At 48.0% G+C, this 25,856-nt stretch overlaps 2 non-coding genes and 3 pseudogenes across 2 annotated transcripts; 3 read left to right on the top strand and 2 right to left on the bottom strand.

The window, feature by feature from the left end:
- Positions 1 to 1,928: 1,928 nt before the first annotated feature.
- LOC147992988 (uncharacterized) lies at positions 1,929 to 3,940 on the top strand (annotated as a pseudogene).
- A 96-nt stretch (positions 3,941 to 4,036) lies between these two features.
- On the top strand, positions 4,037 to 4,966 carry LOC147992987 (uncharacterized; annotated as a pseudogene).
- Positions 4,967 to 20,761: 15,795 nt separating this feature from the next.
- Positions 20,762 to 21,857, top strand: LOC125540184 (F-box protein At5g07610; the record flags this gene model as incomplete). The annotated part of the gene is made up of 1 exon (XR_015613980.1): positions 20,762 to 21,857. It is a non-coding gene; the product is annotated as an F-box protein At5g07610 (transcript).
- Positions 21,858 to 24,839: 2,982 nt separating this feature from the next.
- On the bottom strand, positions 24,840 to 24,995 carry LOC147992986 (5.8S ribosomal RNA). The gene has a single exon (XR_015614706.1). It is a non-coding gene; the product is annotated as a 5.8S ribosomal RNA (ribosomal RNA).
- A 226-nt stretch (positions 24,996 to 25,221) lies between these two features.
- The window catches only part of LOC147992985 (18S ribosomal RNA), a 3,528-nt pseudogene continuing 2,893 nt past the window's right edge, over positions 25,222 to 25,856 (bottom strand).

Raw genomic sequence — 25,856 nt, 5'->3', positions numbered from 1 at the left:
GACATGACTGAGACAAATCTCCGGTCAATAACCAATAGCGGGACCTGGATGCCCATATTGGCTCCTACATATTCTACGAAGATCTTTATCGGTCAGACCGCATAACAACATACGTTGTTCCCTTTGTCATCGGTATGTTACTTGCCCGAGATTCGATCGTCGGTATCCAATACCTAGTTCAATCTCGTTACCGGCAAGTCTCTTTACTCGTTCTGTAATACATCATCTCGCAACTAACTTATTAGTTGCAATGCTTGCAAGGCTTATGTGATGTGCATTACCGAGAGGGCCCAGAGATACCTCTCCGACAATCGGAGTGACAAATCCTAATCTCGAAATACGGCAACCCAACATCTACCTTTGGAGACACCTGTAGAGCTCCTTTATAATCACCCATTTACGCTGTGACGTTTGGTAGCACACAAAGTGTTCCTCCGGCAAACGGGAGTTGCATAATCTCATAGTCATAGGAACATGTATAAGTCATGAAGAAAGCAATAGCAACATACTAAACGATCGGGTGCTAAGCTAATGGAATGGGTCATGTCAATCAGATCATTCAACTAATGATGTGACCTCGTTAATCAAATAACAACTCTTTGTTCATGGTTAGGAAACATAACCATCTTTGATTAACGAGCTAGTCAAGTAGAGGCATACTAGTGACACTCTGTTTGTCTATGTATTCACACATGTATTATGTTTCCGGTTAATACAATTCTAGCATGAATAATAAACATTTATCATGATATAAGGAAATAAATAATAACTTTATTATTGCCTCTAGGGCATATTTCCTTCATAGGATTCCCCCAGATTTGCCTACAGAAGGCACCCAGTCCCATTGAAATATGTCAAAGGGATCAATCCTTCTCAAGCATTTAGGAGTGAGGTCTTTCTTCATAGTTTCCTGCAACCCCAGAAAATCCAGGGAATGGTCAGTGATCCTGTCTGAGAGGCAGGTGGCCATTCCTTTCTTGCCTACCCCCCAACAGTTCCAAATGAGACCTCTCATTTGGAACGCTTTTTTATGGAATTTGGCTCGAGTAACCCTGCCAGGAGACGGAGCAGGGCTACCTAAAGGATCATTGTCAGAATTCTTTTTCTTCTGGCTCCTAGTCACAGGCCTAGGAACCTTCACAACAGATTTATGCTGCTTTTTCTTTCTAGATTTGATAGAAGAGATTTGTTCATATATATATGTTCTTCTTGTTCTAGCCACTCTAAGTTCATAGGGGTGTTCCTACCCACACCATCAACTACCACTAGGTCATCAGGCACCTGACTAGTGGTATCACTCTTCTTTTTGTCCTCTAGCTCTTTTCTAGCACATTCTAGTTCTCTGATAATGTCAACAGTAGTAAAATTATCATCAGGTATATCTACCCCCATCTTGCTAGCCCTACTAATCATTTCATTATTAGACAGGACAGCAAAAGAATTTTTATGAGCAGGTGAAGTGTTACCTTCCAAAATTTTCTTGCTGGCAAGTTTTCTGGCCTTGTCCTCCATCTTGTCCTGCATTCCAGGAGCATTACGCTTGCTGAATCTCAGTGGAGCCTCAGGTGCTAGTGGAGGGGTAAGTATGATTTCCTCCACACTTTAAGAAGATGGGAGTTGTACCATGTAGCTGCTTGAAGTTTTTAGTCCAGGGTCCACCTCACCAGTCACCTCCACAATCTGAGACAGGTTAGAAACAGTTCAGCAAGGCATAGAATTTTTGTTATGAGTAGCATTTGTCACCTAAATATCTTGGATAGAGGACTCGGCAACATCAGGGTTCATGGGAACAATCCACTTCGATGAGCCCCCACACTTCTCGTGTCTTTTTTCATCAATCTCTCTCTGCATGGTTTCGATAAGCAAGGAGTTGTCTGTATCACTCTCAGAGGAAATAGATCCATCTTTTTCATCGCATAGCAGGCGACATGCCTTGCCACCACGATAAGATCCCCCAGGGGCACTACGCCCAGCAGATTCACTGTGAGTTTCTCCTTTATCTTGTTCAGCACGCTTCCTTTTAGGGGTTTGGTCTGGTTTGGTTCTTTCATCAGGAATGGGATCCATAGTTTCTTCCTCAACAGGATTTCTGACCAAAACCTCCTCAACCTCGTAAGTGAATCTATAGAAACGTCCTACAAGCACTCCTTCAGCAGTGGCAGGGAGTTGGTCAATCGAGCGACATCCAATCTTAGCCTTGACAGACAAGGAGCGATTGATAGTTGACATATCAACTTCCAGAGTGATCCCAACTAGGCCTCTCACATAAGCTACAGTTTTGTCACATCTCTTATTAGGTGGAATTTTTCCAATCCTAACCTAGGCGATCTCCAGCAGACCCTCAGAGTCAATATCCTCAGACCAGGGAGAGAACTTGACACTAACACCACACTGTTTCAGCTTAATGTTTTCAACAAACAGAGCTTTGTCAACTTCCCTAGGGTTCGACATTCTCATCACAAATTTCTGTGGAGCAAAGAATCTGGCAGAGCAGCGCCATCCTTGTCCAACATAAACAGTCAATTCATGCTCAATATCTTTGGTTGGAGCAGAGCCATCAGTTATAGTGACTACAATGTTGAAGATATTTTCTCTAGCCTGTCTGTCCACACTGAAATCAGGAATGTAGAAAAAACCCTGCCCCTTGGATTGGAATGCACACATCACAGGTGTGTGATCCCATGGGAAGAACTCATTGCACACAATGGACAGGTGGCCTCTCTTCTTACATCTCTCACAAAAAGCTTGCGGGCAACGGACAGTAAAATGACCAAGGTAGGTGACAGATCTGGCAGCTATCATAGAGAGGAGCGATAGTACCGGATGAAGAATTCTCGCGATTCTTCGGAGAGGTGTTGTTCTTGTTGAAGGCGCGAGGGTTCTTGCCATCGTTGTCTCCCCCGCACCTATCTTGACGGGGGGGGGGGGGGGGGGGGAGGAGCTGCCTGCTGCCCCTCGACCAGCGCCGGCTCGTGCGACCCCTGCAGGTCATCAACGTCGCCGTCCCACCGAGTTTGCCGGGCGTGGTTCGCCTGCGGGCCTCCGGCCACCTTCTCCCACTTGTCATCGGTCATGGAGGAGTTCCCCATCTCTATCTTGCGCTTCCACACGTTGGAGTCGAAGCCGCGGCCGCGGCCATGATCGAATCGCCCAGCCCCGCGGCCATGGCAGCCCGCACCAAAGCCATCCCCTCTCATCTCAACAGACACGTTGCCCTTGGATCTAGCAGGAGGATTGTGGGGGGAGGGGAGGCAACTACTTGAGCAAAGGAACGAAGGTCACCATGGATTTTGCCTTCCCACCAGGAGAAATTTGGACGAACCCTAGATCTGGCGAGAGACGGAGCGCTCCAGAAGTGGGCGAAGCTCTGGTCAAGATCTAAAATGGGGGAAGGGGTAGAGGCCGCACGTTTAATACCCGCGGCGCTCCCGGAAACCCTAGGTCCAGCTCTCTCATGGCGGTCTGATTTCCCCTCACCCACGTGGCGTGCATCCAATCCATGGCGGACCGGTCCACATCCCAGCACCCCGGGGCCATTTGTCATATGTGGCGGTCGGCGATGCGATCCCAAACCCGTGCGCCCGCGCCCGTGAACCGTGTACCCTGGTGGGCCATACGGCTGCGCACCCTCACCGGAATCCGCGCCACTCGATGGGAGGCGATCACAAACCCTAGCAAAATGGCAGGGAAACGAGACGATATCCCCGATGTCGATCGACTCACCAGATCTGAGGTAACGAGCATCCACCGTGATCCCACGCGCGTTGATGAGCATGATCCGGAGCGCCTCTTACGCAATCGTAGTTCGCCGTCGTTGAACGTGACGTTCCGCGCGGTCGCCAAGTCCGCCGCGAACCGAACGCTCCAGCGGACGTCGCTCTCCATCCCCTCACCAGATCACGGTATGATGCCTTGTCTACTTCCCTCCTCTTCCTTCTAATCGTGAAAGAGAGACACTTGGGAGGAGCGCAGCTCAACCCTAAACAAACTGCCTCTACGGCTCTATCATTCGCAGTAGCGGCAGGCCGGATACGGGATGGAGAGGATGAGGAAGGAGGAGGAGCAGGCGATGGAGGCCCTCCCCAACGACCTCCTCCGGGAGATCCTGTCGTGGGTGCTGTACCGGTCGCTGTGCCGCCTCAAGTGCGTGTCGCCGGCGTGGCTCGCGCTGTGCTCCGACCCCGCCGTCCGCAGGGGGTCGCCCCAGACGCTCTCCGGCTTCTTTGGCGATTCCCCCGGCGCCACCCGTTTCCTCAACCTGTCCGGTAGAGGCTGGCCGCTGGTCGATCCCTCTTTCTCTTTCCTGCGACTGCGCGTGGCTACCACTGTGTCACGCTCATGAGCTACCGCGGCGGCATCCTCCTCTACCATGGCATGAGAGCGGGACGCGGAGAATACGTCGTGTGCAACCCCGCGACCGAGGAGATCTGGGCCGCACTGCCCCGGCCTGATAGCCATGAACCATCGGAACCTAATGCTTACGGCCGCATGGTTAGCTTGTGTTTCGACCCCGCGGTTCCCTCTCGCTTCGCGGTGTTTGTCATCATCGATGATGATCATGACAACTAGCTGTGAATGGACTTCCATGGGGAGTGGATGGGGTCACCAAATTCTGACAACTAGCTGTGAATCGGGATACTTCTTCTTAGGTGGCACTCTACACTCCATTGCTTATGATTCCGGCGACAACACATTTGACTCGGAGGGTAATACAATAAACTTGATAGTTACCGTGGACCTGGATGGGAGTACCTGGTGGACAATTCAACAACCGCCTAAATCTGATGTTTCTTCCATTGGGAAATCTTAGGGATGCATATATGGTATGGAGACTGACCGTTGTAATGGTTGGCGGATATCAGTTTGGGTTCTGGAGGATTGTGTCAGTGGAAACACTGCCAGTCTTCTGGAGCTGCTAGGAAGGTCTTGTTGTGAGCGCTGTGAGTACTACACCTTGTTAGGATGATCTCCACCGTGTGGGCCCAACAGCCCACCGGGCCCTTAGATCTGCGCCCTGATCGGGGGCGCTCAACCCGCTATGGTTGACGGGCCCCTGTCACCTGCACTATATAAAGAGGTGGGGGCGGCGGCTCTCATTACGAGGTTCGTCCCAGCGCCGTACACCCCACCTAATCCCCTACAGATCTAGGGTTAGTGCAGTGCTGATGGGAAGCACCGCCACCACCACTCTCTACCATCACACCGGCACCGGCGCCATAGCCGGCAACCGGAGCCCCTCTAGACACAAGGAGAAGGTAAGAAGTACCGTGAATCATCTAGCCTACCCGATCCATGGATATAACAATGGTATCAGACCATGCTAGGCTTAGATAGTATTTGGTACAAAGGAAAAACAGAGAAAGAAAGTTCCCCTCCTCCCACCAGGAACCCTAGACAGGGCAAAGTACATCACCGGAGAAGGGCCTCGGGCCTCACCGGAAAAGTTGCGCCGCCATTATGGCCGCGCCGTTCCTCTCGATCCAGACGCGCATCGACAAGCCGAGGCGTCGGACGAAGAACTACAGGAGCCAACTCAACGGTATGCCGGCAAAGAAAAGAAAAAAGACAACAAAAAAGCGAGAAGGGGGGGCACCGCGGCCCAACCGCTCGACGACGGCGCGCTCACCCCAAGGGGAACGCACCACCGGCGAAGGGATCGGCAACGGCGCCGCCACTCCATGTCGTCGGGCGCTGCAAGGGAGCAGAGGTGGCCTCGGCCTCGCATCTTTCTCTCTGTCTAAGGAAGAAAAGGGGAAGGGGAAAGTAGAGAATGGGTGCTCGCGCGCCGCCGTGGCCACACCGTCGCCGGCGGCCGACGTGGCCCTTGGCGTCTCTCTCTTCTTTTCTCTGTAGCAGGAGGCGGAGGAAGAAAGAGATGGAGAAAGAAAAGGAAGGAAGGGAGCTCGAGCGGCGCAGCACGACGCGGTGGTGCGTTGCCGTCGCCGACGACCGGCGCGGCGCGGTGACCGGGCGGCCGGCGTGGTACGCCACGGCGCAGTCCAGGGAGACGCGGGGGCGAGGAGAGGAACTGGATCGGGGTCAGGGGAACTCGCTGTTGGAAATATGCCCTAGAGGCAATTATAAAATGATTATTATATTTCCTTGTTCATGATAATTGTCTATTATTCATGCTATAATTGTATTGTCTGGAAATCATAATACATGTGTGAATACATAGACCATAATGTGTCCCTAGTGAGCCTCTAGTTGACTAGCTCGTTGATCAACAGATAGTCATGGTTTCCTGGCTATGGACATGGGGATGTCATTGATAACGGGATCACATCATTAGGAGAATGATGTGATGGACAAGACCCAAACCTAAGCATAGCACAAAGATCGTGTAGTTCGTTTGCTGTAGCTTTTCTGGATGTCAAGTATCATTTCCTTAGACCATGAGATTGTGCAACTCCCGGATACCGTAGGAGTGCCTTGGGTGTGCCAAACGTCACAACGTAACTGGGTGACTATAAAGGTACATTACAGGTATCTCCGAAAGTGTCTGTTGGGTTGGCACGAATTGAGACTGGGATTTGTCACTCCGTATGACGGAGAGGTATCTCTAGGCCCACTCGGTAATGCATCATCATAATGAGCTCAATGTGATCAAGTGGTTGATCACGGGATCATGCATTACGGTACGAGTAAAGTGACTTGCCGGTAATGAGACTGAACAAGGTATTGGGATACCGACGATCGAGTTTCGGGCAAGTAACGTACCGATTGACAAAGGGAATTGAGTACGGGATTGATTAGGTCCTCGACATCGTGGTTCATCCGATGAGATCATCGAGGAGCATGTGGGAGCCAACATGGGTATCCAGATCCCGCTGTTGGTTATTGACCAGAGAGTCGTCTCGGTCATGTCTTCTTGTCTCCCGAACCCGTAGGGTCTACACACTTAAGGTTCGGTGACGCTAGGGTTGTATAGATATGAGTATGCAGTAATCCGAAAGTTGTTCCGAGTCCCGGATGAGATCCTGGACGTCACGAGGAATTCCGGAATAATCCGGAGGTAAAGAATTATATATGGGAAGTTGTCATACGGTCACCGAAAAGGTTCGGGGGCATATCGGTATTGTACCGGGGCCACCGGAGGGGTTCCGGGGGTCCACCGGGAGAGGCCACCTCTCCCGGAGGGCCTTATGGGCTGTATGAGGAAGGGATCCAGCCCAAAGTGGGCTGGGGCGCCACTCCCCCTAGGGCCCATGCGCCTAGGGTTGGGGGAAACCCTAAGGGGGGCGCCCCCTTGCTTGGGGGGCAAGTCCCCCTCCCCTTGGCCGCCGCCCCCCCTCTAGATCCATCTAGAGGGGGCCGGCCCCCTTCCTCCTTCCCCTATAAATAGAGGGGTGAGGGGAGGGCTGCATAGAACATCAAAGGCACAGCCCCTCCCCTCCCCAACACATCTCCTCCTCAGTCACGAGCTTGGCGAATCCCTGCCGGAGTACTGCTGCTCCACCACCACCACGCCGTCGTGCTGCTGCTGGAGCCATCTTCCTCAACCTCTCCTTCCCCCTTGCTGGATCAAGAAGGAGGAGACGTCACGCTGACCGTACGTGTGTTGAACGCGGAGGTGCCGTCCGTTCGGTGCTAGTATCTCCGGTGATTTGGATCACGTCGAGTATGACTTCCTCATCCCCGTTCTTTGAACGCTTCCGCGCGTGATCTACAAAGGTATGTAGATGCAATCCGATCACTCGTTGCTAGATGAACTAGGTCTTCTACAATTTTTTGTTTTCTGCAACGTTCCCCAACAGTGGCATCATGAGCTAGGTCTATGTGTAGTTCTCCTTGCACGAGTAGAACACAATTTATTGTGGGCGTAGATGTTGTCAACTTTCTTGCCGCTACTAGTCTTATCTTGCTTCAGCGGTATTGTGGGATGAAGCGGCCCGGACCGACCTTACACGTACGCTTACGTGAGACTGGTTCCACCGACTGACATGCACTAGTTGCATAAGGTGGCTAGCGGGTGTCTGTCTCTCCCACTTTAGTTGGAGCGGATTCGATGAAAAGGGTCCTTATGAAGGGTAAATAGAAGTTGACAAATCACGTTGTGGCTATTACGTAGGTAAGAAAACGTTCTTGCTAGAACCCTTTTGCAGCCACGTAAAACTTGCAACAACAATTAGAGGACGTCTAACTTGTTTTTGCAGCAAGTGATTTGTGATGTGATATGGCCAAAGTTGTGATGAATGATGAATGATATATATGTGATGTATGAGATCATGTTCTTGTAATAGGAATCACGACTTGCATGTCGATGAGTATGACAACCGGCAGGAGCCATAGGAGTTGTCTTTATTTTTTGTATGACCTGCGTGTCATTGAGAAACGCCATGTAAATTACTTTACTTTATTGCTAAACGTGTTAGCCATAGTAGTAGAAGTAATAGTTGGCGAGCAACTTCATGGAGACACGATGATGGAGATCATGGTGTCATGCCGGTGACAGGATGATCATGGAGCCCCAAGATGGAGATCAAAGGAGCTATATGATATTGGCCATATCATGTCACTATTATTTGATTGCATGTGATGTTTATCATGTTTTTGCATCTTGTTTACTTAGAACGATAGTAGTAAATAAGATGATCCCTCACAATAATTTCAAGAAAGTGTTCCCCCTAACTGTGCGCCGTTGCGATAGTTCGTTGTTTCGAAGCACCACGTGATGATCAGGTGTGATAGATTCCAACGTTCACATACAACGGGTGTAAGACAGATTTACACACGCAATACACTTAGGTTGACTTGACGAGCCTAGCATGTACACACATGGCCTCGGAACACAGAAGACCGAAAGGTCGAGCATGAGTCCTATAGAAGATACGATCAACATGAAGATGTTCACCGATGTTGACTAGTCCGTCTCACGTGATGATCGGACACGGCCTAGTCAACTCGGATCATGTTATACTTAGATGACTGGAGGGATGTCTATCTAAGTGGGAGTTCATTGAATAATTTGATTAGATGAACTTAATTATCATGAACTTAGTCTAAAATCTTTACAATATGTCTTGTAGATCAAATGGCAAACGTTGTCCTCAACTTCAACACGTTCCTAGAGAAAACCAAGCTGAAAGACGATGGCAGCAACTATACGGACTGGGTCCGGAACCTGAGGATCATCCTCATAGCTGCCAAGAAAGATTATGTCCTAGAAGCACCGCTAGGTGACGCACCCGTCCCACAGAACCAAGACGTTATGAACGCTTGGCAGACACGTGCTGATGATTACTCCCTCGTTCAGTGTGGCATGCTTTACAGCTTAGAACCGGGGCTCCAAAAGCGTTTTGAGCGACACGGAGCATATGAGATGTTCGAAGAGCTGAAAATGGTTTTCCAATCTCATGCCCGGGTCGAGAGATATGAAGTCTCCGCCAAGTTCTTCAGCTGTAAGATGGAGGAAAATAGTTCGGTCAGTGAGCACATACTCACTATGTCTGGGTTACATAACCGCTTGACTCAGCTGGGAGTTAATCTCCCGGATGACGCGGTCATTGACAGAATCCTCCAGTCGCTTCCACCAAGCTACAAGAGCTTTGTGATGAACTTCAATATGCAGGGGATGGAAAAGACCATTCCTGAAATATTTGCAATGCTGAAATCAGCAGAGGTAGAAGTCAAAAAGGACCATCAAGTGTTGATGGTGAATAAAACCACTAAGTTCAAGAAAGGCAAGGGTAAGAAGAACTTCAAGAAGGACGGCAAGGGAGTTTCCGCGCCCGGTAAGCAAGCTGCCGGGAAGAAGCCAAAGAATGGACCCAAGCCCGAGACTGAGTGTTTTTATTGCAAGGGAAGTGGTCACTGGAAGCGGAACTGCCCAAAATACTTAGCGGGCAAGAAGGCCAGCAAAACGAAAGGTATGTGTGATATACATGTAATTGATGTGTACCTTACCAATACTCGTAGTAGCTCCTGGGTATTTGATACCGGTGCAGTTGCTCACATTTGTAACTCAAAGCAGGAGCTGCGGAATAAGCGGAGATTGGCGAATGACGAGGTGACGATGCGCGTCGGGAATGGTTCCAAGGTCGATGTGATCGCCGTCGGCACGCTACCTTACCTGCGGGATTAGTTTTGAACCTCAATAATTGTTATTGAGTGCCAAGTTTGAGCATGAACATTGTATCAGGATCTCGTTTAATATGAGATGGCTACTCATTTAAATCCGAGAATAATGGTTGTTCTATTTATATGAGAGATATGTTTTATGGTCATGCTCCTATGGTGAATGGTTTCTTCTTAATGAATCTCGAGCGTAATGCTACACATATTCATAGTGTGAATGCCAAAAGATGTAAGGTTGATAATGATAGTCCCACATACTTGTGGCACTGCCGCCTTGGTCACATAGGTGTCAAACGCATGAAGAAGTTCCATACAGATGGACTTTTAGAGTCTCTTGATTACGAATCATTTGACACGTGCGAACCATGCCTCATGGGTAAGATGACCAAGACTCCGTTCTCAGGAACAATGGAGCGAGCAACCAACCTATTGGAAATCATACATACTGATGTGTGCGGTCCAATGAGTGTTGAGGCTCGTGGTGGCTATCGTTATGTTCTCACCCTCACTGATGACTTGAGTAGATATGGGTATATGTACTTAATGAAACACAAGTCTGAAACCTTTGAAAAGTTCAAGGAATTTCAGAGTGAGGTTGAGAATCAACGTGACAAAAAAATCAAGTTTTTGCGATCAGATCGTGGAGGAGAATACTTGAGTCACGAATTTGGTACACACTTAAGAAAATGTGGAATAGTTTCACAACTCACGCCGCCTGGAACACCTCAGCGTAATGTTGTGTCCGAACGTCGTAATCGCACTCTATTAGATATGGTGCGATCTATGATGTCTCTTACCGATTTACCGCTGTCATTTTGGGGCTATGCTTTAGAGACTGCCGCATTCACTTTAAATAGGGCTCCGTCGAAATCCGTTAAGACGACACCGTATGAATTATGGTTTGGGAAGAAGCCTAAGCTGTCGTTTCTAAAAGTTTGGGGATGCGATGCTTATGTCAAGAAACTTCAACCTGAAAAGCTCGAACCCAAGTCGGAAAAATGCGTCTTCATAGGATACCCTAAAGAAACTATTGGGTATACCTTCTACCTCAGATCCGAAGGCAAGATCTTTGTTGCCAAGAATGGATCCTTTTTAGAGAAGGAGTTTCTCTCGAAAGAAGTAAGTGGGAGGAAAGTAGAACTTGATGAAGTATTGCCTCTTGAACCGGAAAGTGGCGCAACTCAGGAAAATGTTCCTGTGGTGCCTGCACCAATTAGAGAGGAAGTAAATGATGATGATCAAGATACTTCTGATCAAGCTCCTACTGAACTTCGAAGGTCCACAAGGACACGTTCCGCACCAGAGTGGTACGGCAACCCTGTCTTGGAAATCATGTTGTTAGACAACGGTGAACCTTCAAACTATGAAGAAGCGATGGCGGGCCCGGATTCCAACAAATGGCTGGAAGCCATGAAATCCGAGATAGGATCCATGTATGAAAACGAAGTATGGACTTTGACTGACTTGCCCGTTGATCGGCGAGCCATAGAAAATAAATGGATCTTTAAGAAGAAGACAGACGCGGATGGTAATGTGACCATCTATAAAGCACGGCTTGTCGCTAAGGGTTATCGACAAGTTCAAGGGGTTGACTACGATGAGACTTTCTCACCCGTAGCGAAGCTGAAGTCCGTCCGAATCATGTTAGCAATTGCCGCATTCTATGATTATGAAATATGGCAAATGGACGTCAAAACGGCATTCCTTAATGGTTTCCTTAAGGAAGAATTGTATATGATGCAACCGGAAGGTTTTGTCGATCCTAAGAATGCTGACAAGGTGTGCAAGCTCCAACGCTCGATTTATGGGCCGGTGCAAGCATCTCGGAGTTGGAACATTCGCTTTGATGAGATGATCAAAGCGTTTGGGTTTATGCAGACTTATGGAGAAGCCTGCATTTACAAGAAAGTGAGTGGGAGCTCTGTAGCATTTCTCATATTGTATGTGGATGACATACTGTTGATGGGAAATGATATAGAATTCTTGGAAAGCATAAAGGCCTATTTGAACAAGTGTTTTTCAATGAAGGACCTTGGAGAAGCTGCTTATATATTAGGCATCAAGATCTATAGAGATAGATCGAGACGCCTCATTGGTCTTTCACAGAGTACATACCTTGACAAGATATTGAAGAAGTTCAAAATGGATCAGTCAAAGAAGGGGTTCTTGCCTGTATTGCAAGGTACGAGATTGAGCTTGGCTCAATGCCCGACCACGGCAGAAGATAGAGAAAAGATGAGTGTCGTCCCCTATGCCTCGGCCATAGGGTCTATCATGTATGCTATGCTGTGTACCAGACCTGATGTAAACCTTGCCGTGAGTTTGGTAGGAAGGTACCAAAGTAATCCCGGCATGGAACACTGGACAGCGGTCAAAAATATCCTGAAGTACCTGAAAAGGACTAAGGAAATGTTTCTCGTTTATGGAGGTGACGAAGAGCTTGTCGTAAAGGGTTACGTCGATGCTAGCTTCGACACAGATCTGGATGACTCTAAGACACAAACCGGATACATGTATATTTTGAATGGTGGGGCAGTAAGCTGGTGCAGTTGCAAGCAAAGCGTTGTGGCGGGATCTACATGTGAAGCGGAGTACATGGCAGCCTCGGAGGCAGCACACGAAGCAGTCTGGGTGAAGGAGTTCATTACCGACCTAGGAGTCATACCCAATGCGTCAGGCCCGATGACTCTCTTCTGTGACAACACTGGAGCTATTGCCCTTGCCAAGGAGCCCAGGTTTCAAAGGAAGACCAGGCATATCAAGCGTCGCTTCAACTCCATTCGTGTAAGTGTTCAAAATGGAGACATAGAGATTTGTAAAGTACATACGGACCTGAATGTAGCAGATCCGTTGACTAAACCTCTCCCTAGAGCAAAACATGATCAACACCAGAATTCCATGGGTGTTCGATTCATCACAATGTAACTAGATGATTGACTCTAGTGCAAGTGGGAGACTGTTGGAAATATGCCCTAGAGGCAATGATAAAATGATTATTATATTTCCTTGTTCATGATAATTGTCTATTATTCATGCTATAATTGTATTGTCCGGAAATCGTAATACATGTGTGAATACATAGACCATAATGTGTCCCTAGTGAGCCTCTAGTTGACTAGCTCATTGATCAACAGATAGTCATGGTTTCCTGGCTATGGACATGGGGATGTCATTGATAACGGGATCACATCATTAGGAGAATGACGTGATGGACAAGACCCAAACCTAAGCATAGCACAAAGATCGTGTAGTTCGTTTGCTGTAGCTTTTCTGGATGTCAAGTATCATTTCCTTAGACCATGAGATTGTGCAACTCCCGGATACCGTAGGAGTGCCTTGGGTGTGCCAAACGTCACAACATAACTGGGCGACTATAAAGGTACATTACAGTTATCTCCGAAAGTGTCTGTTGGGTTGGCACGAATTGAGACTGGGATTTGTCACTCCGTATGACGGAGAGGTATCTCTGGGCCCACTCGGTAATGCATCATCATAATGAGCTCAATGTGATCAAGTGGTTGATCATGGGATCATGCATTACGGTACGAGTAAAGTGACTTGCCGGTAACGAGACTGAACAAGGTATTGGGAAACCGACGATCGAGTCTCGGGCAAGTAACGTACCGATTGACAAAGGGAATTGAGTACGGGATTGATTAGGTCCTCGACATCGTGGTTCATCCAATGAGATCATCGAGGAGCATGTGAGAGCCAACATGGGTATCCAGATACCGCTGTTGGTTATTGACCAGAGAGTCGTCTCGGTCATGTCTGCTTGTCTCCCGAACCCATAGGGTCTACACACTTAAGGTTCGGTGACGCTAGGGTTGTATAGATATGAGTATGCAGTAATCCGAAAGTTGTTCGGAGTCCCGGATGAGATCCTAGATGTCACGAGGAGTTCCGGAATAATCGGGAGGTAAAGAATTATATATGGGAAGTTGTCATACGGTCACCGGAAAGGTTCGGGGGCATATCGGTATTGTACCGGGGCCACCGGAGGGGTTCCGGGGGTCCACCGGGAGGGGCCACCTCTCCCGGAGGGCCTTATGGGCTGTATGAGGAAGGGATCCAGCCCAAAGTGGGCTGGGGCGCCACTCCCCCTAGGGCCCATGCGCCTAGGGTTGGGGGAAACCCTAAGGGGGGCGCCCCTTGCTTGGGGGGCAAGTCCCCCTCCCCTTGGCCGCCGCCCCCCCTCTAGATCCATCTAGAGGGGGCCGGCCCCCTTCCTCCTTCCCCTATAAATAGAGGGGTGAGGGGAGGGCTACATAGAACATCCAAGGCGCAGCCCCCTCCCCTCCCCAACACATCTCCTCCTCCGTCACGAGCTTGGCGAAGCCCTGCCGGAGTACTGCTGCTCCACCACCACCACGCCGTCGTGCTGCTGCTGGAGCCATCTTCCTCAACCTCTCCTTCCCCCTTGCTGGATCAAGAAGGAGGAGACGTCACGCTGACCGTACGTGTGTTGAATGCGGAGGTGCCGTCCGTTCGGCACTAGGATATCCGGTGATTTGGATCACGTCGAGTACGACTTCCTCATCCCCGTTCTTTGAACGCTTCCGCGCGTGATCTACAAAGGTATGTAGATGCAATCCGATCACTCGTTGCTAGATGAACTCATAGATGGATCTTGGTGAAACCGTAGGAAATTTTTTGTTTTCTGCAACGTTCCCCAACACTCGCCCGGTTTTGTTCGAGAGAAAATCGCGGCTGACCGTCGGATCGTGATCGATGGCCCAGATTGAAACCCTAACCTGTTGCAGGCCTTGGGCCAGAGAAAGCTGGACTGCTGGCCCTGGCAGGCCTTCTAGGCCGAAAGCAGAAGAGGCCAGGCCGGCTCGCGCGGCGCGGCGCAGGGAGCAGACAGTGACCGGCTTTTTCCGCTGCGGGCCTCGCGTGTCAGGCCTAGGCTATAGCTGCGCTGCAGTTTTCTTTTTTGTTTTTGTTTTTTTGTCCAGTTTTGGGAAAATTTCAAATAGTATTTTCTATTCAAATTTAATCCAAAGAAAGTTTGTTTAGAAAATAGAAAAAGTTTCTGAAAATGAAAAAAGAAAATTTTCAGAAAAAGAAATGTTCATGAATTTTACAAAAAAAAGAAGTTCATGAATTTTTATTTGGTCAAAGAAAAGTTTCTGTAAAGAATAAAAAGTTCATGAATTTTTATTCATGTTTTCCGCTGCAAATAAAAATAAAGTGCTTTTTTAAAAAGAGAATAGAATTAAAGTAAAAGATTAAATTGTTGCTTCTCTGATGCATTTTTGAACCAACCGGTTAAAATTGCTTAGAGAGAAAAAGAGTACAGAATTGTTTCTAAATAGAATATTGTAAAGTTTCCGCTGCAAAGTAACAATTTTATCCTCCACTTAAATTGGAACCAATGGGAAAATTTAATTGGAAGAACGGTTCTTAGGAATGTTTTGCCCTTGTGGGTGAAATAAGATGCAGATAGTTTCCGAGTGATGATGACAATATTAAAATATGGTATTGTTATTTTCTAACCAACTTTGATGATGACAATATTATAATTCAATGAGTCTTATAGTTAAAAGTTCAAATCTCTGATAAATTTTGTATCCAAGTGACCAATTTTCGAAGAATTTGATAAAGATGAGAACTGTATATTGCTAGTTTTCTGCTGCAATAAAGTTGATAATGATGATTATTTTCTTAGCAAAGTTGTTTAATAGAAATATTATCATCACATTGTTTATGAGTTATATGCATTATTTCCATTTCCGCCCAACGGTGATATGGAATTAATGTAGAAGAATGAGTTTTATTCTAATTCTACCACAACGGCGATTTAGAGTATAAAAAGGAAGTTTTACAAAAGTTTAATGTGCATATTTTTTAACCAGACCAACGTAGGGTTATTTTTATGCTCATTATTGTTGATTATTGGCTATGTTTCCTCAGACTAAAAGTTTTCATGCTTTCATTCGTGAAAGCGAATGGCTGGGTACTTGTGACCCAAAAGATGACCAGGAAAGGTCATAACGTGAGGGAGTATGTTCTCTCTAAATAATGGCTTCAAAAGAAAAGAATTCTTGGATATTAATCCAAGAGAAGAAAACACATAGATCATTGAGAGTCTTGGTTGACGAATGTCTTTCATGTATTCTATATGAAGAAGATTTTTCAGTCAACATGATTTGAGATGAAACAAGCAACATGCGTGTTTAATTTGACCAACGTCGGATTAAGCATGTGTGTCAAAGAACGTTCGAATTTATTACTGAATTTGATGATTGCATATGCGGTCAAAAGAGCCAATTCTGGCATTCATGTTCCTTACAGGGAATTACCTGCATAGCGGGAAAGAGGATTATGGTAAAACCCACATGGTGGGGAAAGTCTGGGAAAATACCTGCGTAACCGGGTAAAGTTGACATAGTATTATGTCAAAAATCCTATATGTCAGGAGAAATTCTGGCAAAGGACTTATCCTGTATGACAGGAGAAAGATATGATGACTCATGTGCTTAATGTGTCTCACTCTAGGAGAAAAGTATGGAGTAGCTATTATGCTTTCCTAGTATCGACCGTACAACTTATGTGTAATGGTCATTAAGCACTCAATAAATCCAAAGAGATTAAAAGTTACAGATGAACCTAAAGATAAGAATTATATGCAAGTGTGACTTGCAAAAGTACTAATGATAAAGAACTCTGTTGAGTTCTGAAATGGAATGAGGAAAAAGTACTCCCATACCAGTTAACAGATAACTTCATTACGTCTGAAGTAATCAGATAAATGAAGTAGATAATCAAAGTTTCCTCAATTCACAAGAGTTATGAATTGTTTTTCGAAATTGTGACAGAAAAGTTCTTGCCACATTTCGAGGGGGAGAAAGAAATAGTTGTATTTTTGGATCTTTTACAGTTCCGAAAGCAGAGTAAGGAATACTAAGACGGTGCTTAAAGTGCCATAAAGAAGAAAGTTTTAATAGAATAAACCCAAATTATAAAGTTTAAAGATACGCCATTTTTGAGTGAAGATGGAGTAATCTGGGGGAGCATGTTGTATGACCTATACAACACATGTTGTTAGCTCTATAAAGGATGAATGAGTAAACATGGATCTTGTGATACAAGTCCCTGTAAAACCTATTGCCTCTTGGAAATGAAAGACTATAGAATTAGTTTGCCTCTTGCATTGACAGAGCAACAACATCCCCATATGAAAGAAGTGCCAGTACCTGAGACACTGATGGTCTCAAGGAATGAGAAAATCAGATACTTTTGATTACTATAAAGCCCATGTTAGTGAAATTCAAATGGAGGTTGATCCCACCTCATTTAAAGGCTCATTCGAGCTTTGAGAAGTGTTTGCTTATCTAAATGATAAGAGACTATGTGAGATGAAATGAAATTGGTGAATCCCGATGATGTTTGGGACTGATGAGTAATTTCCAATGGAGCCAAAATAGTAGGCTGTAAAGAGTCTACAAAGACAATGTGACTCCAAAGGAAATATGTAAAGGTGTAAAACACGACTTAAATCGAAAGGTTTTTGCGCATTTTACACTGAATAGATTACAATGAGTGTTGGTAGCACATCATGATCTGAGTTACATCAGATGAAAGATATTATGATCTGAGTTACATCAAATGAAAGTAAAGAACACAGGGGATACTGCCTGAAGAAGTCTTTTATGGACTAAAGTAATCAAATGTTGTTTTGGGTTAAAGAAAATGAGAGGACAATTGTATTCGTGCAGAGTTATAGAATGGGAAATTCATTTCCTAATCCTGTGCATGTGGATGACATCCTACTTGCTAGTGGTGATGTCAACCTACTGCAGGAGGAGAAAAGAAGTTCTTGTCCTCAAAGTTTAAAAGAATGTTCTCGGTAGAGTGTCTCTCGTTATAAGTATCGAGATTCACAAAGTCGACATGGGTTTATTGAGTGTCTCTCGGTAGAGTGTCTCTCGCTTATTAAAGGCTTACCGCCCAGTGTGTTCGGAGAACACACAGTCGACATGGGTTTTATGGTATAGTCTAAAATTTCCGGACAATAAAATGGTCCAAGGTTAAAGAATTTGTTTCAAAACAGAGAGGTACGTTGTGGCTGTATGATTCTATCGGCAATTGAGCTGTGACGATGAAACATGTTCTATGTATTGATCTGTTATGAAACGAGTAAAGTAAAAGTATAAGGTCAAAAGTAAAAGTTAAGATCAAGGGGGAGAATGTTAGGATGATCTCCATCGTGTGGGCCCAACGGCCCACCGGACCTTTAGATCTGCGCTCTGATCGGAGGCGCTCAACCCACTATGGTTGATGGGCCCCTGTCACCTGCACTATATAAAAGAGGTGGGGGCCGGCGGCTCGCATTACGAGGTTCGTCGCAGCACCGTACATCCCACCTAATCCCCTACCGATCTAGGGTTAGTGCAGTGCTGATGGAAAGCACCGCCACCACCACTCTTTGCCATCACACCGGCACCGGCGCCATAGCCGGCAACCGGAGCCCCTCTAGACACAAGGAGAAGGTAAGAAGTACCGCGAATCATCTAGCCTACCCGATCCATGGATATAACACACCTTGGTTGCAATCCATCCAGAATGTAACCTGATTTTCCTTGATGGCGTATGATATGGATACCCGGAAGCTGCATGTTATCTGCTCTGTTGTCCCGATGGAAACTTTACAACCTCATGTTTCCTGTTTTGCGGAATGGTCTCCGTCAGGTGCTTGCTGAATTTCAGAGCAGCTTTATATCTTTCATGGAAGTCGGCTGTTGGGTATGGTCCAGATCTTCTAGTTTTGGGCAGTGGATTGGACAAGTCCGACATCTACTCCAATTTGGTTTTCATATCAGTTGACTTCCAATTGCATGTGCTTTTATGGCTTTGAACAATGTTTTGTTGGCTAGGCAGTGAGAACTTGTAAGCCACCCTTTGATGGGTTATGTCTAGTAATATGAATGAACCAAATCATTTAATCTCCTCCCATTATGTACTAATTATCATGGTCACTTGTTATTGTTAGCTTCTCATGTGGGTAAATGTGCGACAATGGCTATTATATTTCTTTGAAATTATCTGCATTTTCATATCTCTCTGTCCATTTATTCAGGGTTATGTCTAGTAGTACTTGCTATCCCGACAAAGTTATATATTGGTGCCATCTTATTTTTGATGCATTTGAAAGTTTTGTTCATTCATTTTCATTTGAAATGGTTACCTCCTCCTTTTGTAGTAATATAATTATACGTTCGCGTTGACTTCTCTAGATTGTTGTATATAGAGATAACGAGGTTCCATTAGTGAAATCAATTTCTGAACATAATGAGAGTCTACTGTCCATAATGAAGTTGTGGAATTTTATCATCCGTTGGAATTTTTCATTCTGAATTGTGCGCCGAGTTCGTAAACATGTAAACTGAACTCTGTTCACACTGCTACTCAATGGTTCTGAGTGACTTAGTTTCGACAAAATTGACTTTTGTTGAGCAAGGCTGCTGCCCAAATCGTTACCCTGATTGCGCAAGTGTTTCCTCTTTACATTTAAAAAGTTGTTAGTTCAGTATCATCATAGCACGACGCAATTAGCTTCTGAGATGGTCTAAACTTGCGAAGAATACAAATCTCTGCAGGGTGGAGTAAAACGCTATGCCATATATAATGAGACGAGGGGAAATTGGTCTCTTCATCGATGGATGATTTTGAATCCGCCGGAGCTGTTGCGCTCATGGTTATTTTGAATGGAGTTATATTTAGGATCTTGCTCTACTCTGTACCTATCTGCGTATGATGCTGACTGCTGTGGCATAGCTAAGGGCATGCTGTTACTTGCACAGGCACATAAAGTCATAAAGTAATTTACCGAAATATTCTGCACAGATGAAGAAAGGAAGCACAAAGTCGGAACGATTATCACCTTTCATCAGAAACTATTCGGAGAACATGTGAGTGTATACTTGCCATATTAGTAAAACTTATACCCGCTGAACGCCAAAATTACTTTTTTTAGCAACTCCAAAATTACATGTAATACATATTGTAACTCCTTTACTTTTGAAACATAAATAAAAATTATTAACATATGAATATGCACTTGGTGGGACTAGCACTAATAACCAAAAAGAGAAAACGAAAAGAAACAAAACAAAACAAAACGGACTTCAACTACAAGCAAGAACCAGCCTCCACGCCAAAGTTTATTACCCAAAATAAATAAAACAATTAGGTAGCAAAAGTACCCAGCAGAAAGTCCATTTGCTCAAATATACAAGTAAATAAAAAACGTGGAAGTAACATGCACATAAATAATTTGATGTATGGTGAGCTTTGGGCCTCCAATCAGAAGGCAGTGGCGGTACGTGGCGCACTCTTGGCTTTCTTTTTCTTTCCACGGTCATTCCAACTCAGTTCACTTTCCCCGCACCTTGGCCCTTGGGTTCCGGGCAGCTCGTCTCCGCCAGCCATCGCCGCCGCGTGTCGCCGCCGTCACTTCCCGTCGCGCTTGGGTGTGAGGTTTGCTTCCGTCCTCTCCCCCATCTTCTTCTTCTTCTTATTCTGGTCTTCGATCCAAGGAGGAGGACATCTCAACTCTAAACGAACTAACTGTTCGCAGCCGCAGCAGCAGGCCGGATACGGGATGAGGAACAAGGAGGAGGAGGAGGGTCTGGAGGAGGAGGAGGAGGAGGAGGAGGAGGAGGGGGAGGAGCAGGAGCAGGAGGAGGAGGAGGAGGGGGAGGAGGAGGAGCAGGAGGAGGGGGAGGAGGAGGAGCATGATGATGATGATGATGATGATGATGATGATGATGAGGAGGAGGAGGAGGAGCAGGCGATAGAGGGCCTCCCCAACGACCTCTTCCGGGAGATCCTGTCGAGGGTGCCGTACCGGTCGCTCTGCCGCCTCAAGTGCGTGTCCACGGCGTGGTTCATTCTCTGCTACGACCCCGCTGTCCTCAAGAGGTCGCCCCAGACGCTCTCCGGCTTCTTCGGCCTCTCCGGCAGCGGCAACAACAGCTTCATCAACCTATCCGGAAAAGGCCAGCCGCTGGTCGACCCCTCTCTCTGTTTCTTGTGCGACCACGACTACGTCTGTCTCCTAGACTGCTGCGCCGGCATTCTCCTCTGCCAAGGCTGGAATCAGGCCACCAAACGCTCGGAATACGTCGTGTGCAACCCTGCCACCGAGGAGATTTGGGCTGCGGTGAGTGTGCCTGACACGCAAGAGAAGGGAGCTCCGCGACACTACACCTTCTGCTTGTGTTTCGACCCCGCCGTACCTCACCGTTTTGCAGTATTCATCTTCATTCGTGGTTTCTACGACATAAGTATGGTAGAGGTATACACATCGGATACCCGAAAATGGACTTCCATGCCGAGCGGATGGGGTGAATGGATTCGGGTGTTTGGTGGCGAAGGATATGTTTTCTTAAATGACACTCTGCATTTCATTGCCTATGATTCCGAGGAGGACACATTTGACTCGGATGGGGTCACAACACGCTCGATAGTTACCATAGACACGTCTGGCAATACGTGGAGGAAAATTCCACAACCGCCCAAAGTTGATTTTACTTTTATCGGGCAATCTCGGGGGTGCTTATATGGTATGCAGATAGATCATGGTAACGGTTGTCTGCTATCAGTTTGGGCTCTTGAGAACTATGCTAGTGGACAGTGGACCTTAAAGCACACTGCCAGCATTTTGGAGCTGCTAGAAAGGCCTTGTCTAGAGCACGGTGAGCACTACACCTTGGTTGCAATCCATCCAGAACGTAACCTGATTTTTCTTAGTGGTGGGATGGAACCGGAACAGACACTTATGTCGTATGATATGGATACCCAGAAATTGCATAGTATCTGCACTCTTGGAGACTATGGTATGGTAAACCTTCAGCCATACGTTCCCTGTTTTGCGGAACGGCCATCTGATGCTCAGTGAAATTTGGAGGGGCTTCGTATTTGCCAAGTTGGCATGGCTCCGGTGCGGTCAGGAAACTCAGCTGTTGGGTTGGGTCATATATACCTTCTAGTTTCCAGCCATGGATTACATAAGTCCTTCATCTACTCGAAGCTTGTAAGCCATCCTTTCGTGTGTAATGCAGTTATATGACTGAACCTAGTCACATAAAACTCTTTCCTTCATGTAATAATTGTCGTCGTCACTTGTTAGCTTCTTATGCTGGTAAATGTTTTTTTTTTGAACCATGCAGGAGGACTGCATGTGTATTATTAAGATAGAGAGAAAAATACAACCGCCCACCAGTCCACATGATCCAGCTTACAACCTCCGAACGACCAAAAACTCAAGACTAAAGCAACATAAGGAGGCATTAAATATCTTTGAAATTATCTGCATTTTTATCTCTTCTCTCCGTTTATCACCTCACGTGTGAAACCATTTATCCATCAAAGATGAATATTGATGCCGCTCTGTTTTGGTACACTTGAAGCTGTTATTATTATCTCTTGTACATACAATTGTGGACAGGGGGGTTCCTTCAGTGAAATCAGCATGCATGGTGTTCCATTGTTACCTTTTGTTTAGATTGCTAAACTTAAGAGGAAAGAATCAAACAAAGTCAAATCTGGGCACGATTAATGTGTGTTACTTTGTGTTATTTCAGTTTGGAGCTCCACTCTTCACTAGAAGTTGAAACTGACAGCATTTTTTTGAAAACAAAGAGCACATCAAACACGCTACCTTGGTCCTGTTAATGACACTCATTTAGAAGTTATATTGGTTCTGCTAATACCACTCATTTAGTAGTTACCTTTGTCCTGTTAATATTACTTGCCAAGTTAACATATTTGTTGCGAAGTTCGTTAAAAAAAGCCAATGAGAAATGATTTCCCATATATATAAGAGAAAGGACAGCCCGCACGAGGACGACTTCGAGGACAGCCCGCACGACCAGCCTCCCGCTCCGACTGCCAGGGGCGGGACCGGGGCCGGCCGTTCCCACGCAGCGGATCCCCTGCCCCCCTAATGACGACTGCCTCGACGCCTCGGACGCAAGCCTTCAGGTCTTCCCGGCATCTTCGCCGCACTCCCCCGACGGTACTACCCCCGGCATCTTCGCCCCCTCCCCCGGCTCGGCCGACCCGGCTGACCCGGCCATGCCCGACCCGGCTAACCCGGCCCTACCCGCCCTATCCTCCCCCGTGGCTGCCCCTCCCCAGCTGGAGACTCCGGGGGCGTCGGGCCCAGTTGCGACCCTGACTCCTCCTGTGCTCACGGGGGTGGCTTCCAGCCCGGTTGGGGGGGGGGGGCGGTCTCCTCGCCTCCGACGGTGGCCATGACTCCGGCTCCGCCACCCTCCCCTGGTCCCTGCCCGACGCTCCCGGTCCCCCTCTAGCGACTCCGCACGCCGCCGCCGTGGGACTGGCGGTGGTGGTGACCACTCCGGTTGCCGGCCCGCCGCCTCCCCCCGGACTGCGACTTACTCCAGGCGGGGCAGGTCGACCTCATCCCCGGTGACCTCCTCGCGTCGCAGTGCTCGGATTGAGGCATCCAGACCGGCTGGCAGCCCGGCCCTACCTGTCCCCGAGCAGGCTGCCCTCCAGGCCGCTGCCCGGAACCTCGAGCCAGGTACCCCGTCCGTCCCGGTCACTTATCCTACTTGTTCCTTTTCTGCTTTGGAGTCAGCTCCGCTTGGCCACCTCACTAAGGTGGCGGCGGATTCCGCGATAGTGTTCAGGGGGAGGTCGCCCCCCCGCTAGTTCAGATCGAGACCATCCGTGCACGGGAGATCCTTGATGGCCGCCTTGCCGAGGTCCGTGCACGCCCCCTACCTCGGGCGCCCCCTCTGGGGCTGCCCCGAGCGCCCCTTCCCTCGCGACGGCCGCCCCGGCTATCATCCGGGGACGCACCCGTTCCCGCAGCGCCGCCCTCCGCGCCCAGAGCGCCTCACGTGTCTTGGGGTCAAGCAGCCCCCCGATGGATGTGTGATGCGAGCCCTTTTCTGGAACATCCACGGCTTCGGCCAAGATGGTCGACGCCGCCGACTCATCGAGTACATGCGCTCCGAACGAATCGACATTGTGGCCATTCAAGAAACGATGCGTACGGAATTCTCCCTGTCGGAGGTTGAACATCTGAGCTCCGACTTGTTCGCTTGGCATTGGCTCCCTTCTAGTGGGAGTGCGGGCCACTCGGGTGGCATCCTACTAGGCTTAAAGGATACCACCTTTGAGGTTGGAAGCATGGACCGAGGCGAGTTCTTCGTTAGCATGGAGGTCTCCGAGAGGGCCATCAACTTCAAATGGGAAATCATTGTTGTTTATGGGCCTGCCGAGCACCGTCGCTCGGAGTCCTTCCTCGCTGAGCTCCGTGCAAAGGTTGCGACCGCCCAGCTTCCGGTGATAGTGGGCGGCGATTTCAACCTCATTAGATCAGCAGAAGACAAGAGCAATAATTTAGTGAACTTCCCTCGGATGCAAATGTTCAATGATTGCATTGCAGACATGGGGCTGCAAGAGCTCGATCAATTCGGGGCCAGGTTCACTTGGACAAACCGCCAAGTTGATCCCACTCGCTCGGTTCTGGACCGGGTCTTCGCCTCCCCTGAGTGGGACATTCGTTGTCCCCTAGCATCGCTTCTTTGGGCGATTACGCGGATTGGTTCCGATCACGTCACCATGCGCCCTTGCGCCCTACCGTGCGAGGACGCCCACCATGCGCTGTGTCCGACGCGAGACACCGGCAGCCCGATCTTCGGTCCACCACCCCTTGCGAGACGAGGGACCAGATGCCGCATCCTGATTCCCGATGAGGGGGTTGGGAGCGTGTTTTGGCATGACGCCCAGGCAGGCGTGCCCTCGGCCGAGTGGCCTCGGGCGCAACTTGCGTTCAAAGACTCGATGGTTCGCGGGATTCTGCAATTCACACCAGGTATCGCATTTCGCTACGTTCTTCATCGATGTGAGAGCTGAGATATCCGTTGCCGAGAGTCGTGTGGATTAAATAGCTTTGCAACATGAGGGATGACTAGCAAGCTAGCCATGCCCCCGGGTTAGGCACATTGTTCCTTGACGCCTTCAGCGCCGTGGGTTCTTTTACCCCGAGCCCCCACCCACTCCAAGGAGGGGAGGTGGCCGAGACATTGGCCGAGCGACGGACAATGCCGTCGCCGACGGATTGGATGACGCGTGCACGGTCTATTTTGGTCAGGGTCACGACAATGATCCTTCCGCAGGTTCACCTACGGAAACCTTGTTACGACTTCTCCTTCCTCTAAATGATAAGGTCCAATGGACTTCTCGCGACGTCGGGGGCGGCGAACCGCCCCCGTCGCCGCGATCCGAAAACTTCACTGGACCATTCAATCGGTAGGAGCGACGGGCGGTGTGTACAAAGGGCAGGGACGTAGTCAACGCGAGCTGATGACTCGCGCTTACTAGGCATTCCTCGTTGAATACCACCAATTGCAATGATCTATCCCCATCACGATGAAATTTCCCAAGATTACCCGGGCCTGTTGGCCAAGGCTATATACTCGTTGAATACATCAGTGTAGCGTGCGTGCGGCCCAGAACATCTAAGGGCATCATAGACCTGTTATTGCCTCAAACTTCCGTCGCCTAAACGGTGATAGTCCCTCTAAGAAGCTAGCTGCGGAGGGATGGCTCCGCATAGCTAGTTAGCAGGCTGAGGTCTCGTTTGTTAACGGAATTAACCAGACAAATCGCTCCACCAACTAAGAATGGCCATGCACCACCACCCAAAGAATCAAGAAAGAGCTCTCAGTCTGTCAATCCTTGCTATGTCTGGACCTGATAAGTTTCCCCGTCTTGAGTCAAATTAAGCCGCAGGC

Source organism: Triticum urartu, chromosome 1A, assembly GCF_056163025.1.
Source record: "Triticum urartu cultivar PI428250 chromosome 1A, HENAU_Tu73, whole genome shotgun sequence".
Classification (NCBI taxonomy): Eukaryota; Viridiplantae; Streptophyta; class Magnoliopsida; order Poales; family Poaceae; genus Triticum; species Triticum urartu.
The sequence above is the reverse complement of the archived record's forward strand: the minus strand, read 5'-3'. Positions and strand labels throughout refer to the sequence as shown.